This window comes from Ostrea edulis, chromosome 8 (genome assembly GCF_947568905.1).
Source record: "Ostrea edulis chromosome 8, xbOstEdul1.1, whole genome shotgun sequence".
NCBI classification, from domain to species: Eukaryota; Metazoa; Mollusca; class Bivalvia; order Ostreida; family Ostreidae; genus Ostrea; species Ostrea edulis.
In genome coordinates, this window is record NC_079171.1 from 10891980 (window position 1) to 10894535 (window position 2556).

The 2556-nt window shown below is 33.9% G+C and overlaps 1 long non-coding RNA gene across 1 annotated transcript in view; it reads left to right on the forward strand.

Moving 5' to 3' along the window:
* The window catches only part of LOC130049321 (uncharacterized), a 2291-nt gene extending 1607 nt beyond the window's left edge, over window positions 1-684 (forward strand). The window contains exons 1-2 of the long non-coding RNA XR_008797822.1: window positions 1-173; window positions 434-684. The exon at window positions 1-173 is cut by the window's left edge and continues 1607 nt beyond it. This is a non-coding gene — a long non-coding RNA (uncharacterized LOC130049321). The remainder of the gene's footprint in view (window positions 174-433) is intronic.
* Window positions 685-2556: the final 1872 nt, after the last annotated feature.

Sequence of the window (2556 nt, forward strand, 5' to 3'; positions counted from 1 at the left end):
TGTGTATTTGAGACCCTTCTCCAATACATTGAATGTTTGCAGCATATGTATTTATAATATGAGATAATGCTATTTACAGATGTGCATGATACCAACAAGAATATGAACTTTTACAAGAGCATATTTCCAATTTTCCACATCTCTAGAGCAGTGGCAACAAATGTACATACAAGGTAATTTTTACAAACTTTAAGTAATCCAATCAGGCACTGGATATACATAAATATAGGCATTATTTACATCTAGTCAATATTAATTTCTTCAAAATGATAAATTAAAAGAAAATTCATATGAAGCATGTTTTGATATTGCTGTATGGTATGGAATTTGAATGTTTTTATGTTATAATGCACATATAAACTTGAACACTTAGACCTACAGTACTGTGTTTTAAATATTTTTGACTGGCAACTTTCTTCTTTTTTCCATTTAGTACCCACAGATGACAGCCATATTGACTCCAGTGGATAATATTTACCTCCATCAGCTGGTTACTACACTGTACATAGTGGTCAAACCAGGATATCCACTAATTGCTTTCAGTGATGTGAATTGTCATCTACATTTGTGCTTAGGAACTTTAGTAAACTGTCAAGTTTTAATATGAAGAAAATGACTGCTGAAAAAGCATCTAATCTTGTGTTCTATGAATGTTTTCAATTAAACACAAAACAAAATGAGAAATAGTTTTTTTGAAACTTAATTGAAATTCACTTTGAATTACTTTGCATTGACTGAGTACTTCAAATTTTAATCGTTCTACATTTTCATGGTCAAGTGATAAAAAGTATTTGAGAGGGGGGGGGGGGGGTCATATGAAGTAAAAAAATTGACACCCATTTGGTGAACTAGATATTTTACACACTACAGCCACTTATCTTTATTTTCAATGATGACTTAAGAATATTTCTTAAAAATGGAAAAAATATACCCCCTCCCGAAGTAGTGGAGGAATATGTGTCACTTCTGGTTTTCCGGTAGCTTGTATGATGGCTGTATTCTAGATACAAATTTTGTTGAAAGCTACTTTGAAGTTGTCACCTTAAACTATTTCTAAACGAAATTCAACTCGAGTCGTTAAGTATTCTCACGGATTTTTTATATACACAGTGATATAATACAAATATTCATTGTAGTACAAGATATATATACCCCCCCCCCCCCCCATCATTATGTCTGTTTCGTTGCAAGAGCAGATGCTGCATGGGTCCAGACTCCTACCCAACCCACTCAACTTGAAAAGTAATAACTCCATGACATTTTCATCGTTTTTAAAACTATCAAATTAAGTTATCCCCTTCCCTAAACTGTTTCATTGCAAGAGCAGCATGGGTCCAGATATAGACAACCACCCTTCAACAGTGTTTCATGAAAACATGCATGTAGTGTGTCATATTTTTGTATATATTCTACATCTATTTAATAGATACTGCATGTTTGTAACCTTGTATAGACACCCCCCCCACCCCCCACCCCCCCCCCCCCCCCCCCAATGCAAGGATTGACACCCGAGACTATATTCCTGGATCAGCGCATGATTTTCACCGCGAATCGTCAGTTACAAATTACGCACTGAGTTTGAGATGTTATTTTAAAAGCTCAGAAATATAAGAACTTGCTGTACTAATGGCTATCACATATGATGTGTTCGAGGTAATGCAGAGAATTCAACACCGCACCGATCTCTGTGAAATTAAATGCATACTTCTTTGCATCAGATTAAATTTTCAATAGATAGATAGATAGATACTGGTGTGTTATTGTATTCATATACCAAATCGAAGAAATATTTTTTAATATATGTAATACATATATTACACACTTGTTTAAAACAATCACATTGAAGGAATTATTTCGTTTTAGGCCTAGATCGAAGGTAGATATAGTGCATGTATATTTATGTGTGTAGTCTGATTAAAACCAGCTCCCTTCTAATGGTCCCTGACGACGATAGGGTAAAAAAAAAAAAAGGGGGGGGGGGTAATCAGACTGTCATTCATTCATGAGGTTTAAGATTGGAATCTAAACAATCTGACTGTAAACAGATCTTGATCCGCTCCGTTATTATTATGTCGTTACAAACGTACAATGTTTGAATACAAACTAGAGTTTAAAATGTTTCTGAAATAAGTTGTTAAATATAGCTGTCTTGGTTACTGGGAGTACAAGATCAACAGTCCGGTACAATATATTTATTACCAGACTGTTAACAGGCACTGTCCTATTGGTGCCCCGGTAATCAAGTCAACAATTCATGAATACCCTTTTTACTGAACACTTCATACAATTAATTGTTTTCATTTATATAATCATTCTATTCTAACCTCTCTGCATTAGCATAAAACATTCAGAACAACTGAATCCTACATGCACATGTGTTTTATACTTGCATACTGTACTTACTAAACTATAATTAATATACTGATTTGATTACAATTTCATTATGTATTCACACAACACACTCATCCGCTGTTTCAGAAACTGATGTGTGAAGCAGTTGGGTTATTTTATTGTATATTAAGTTGTTAATCTAAATCTTGTCTGCAATCAGTATTT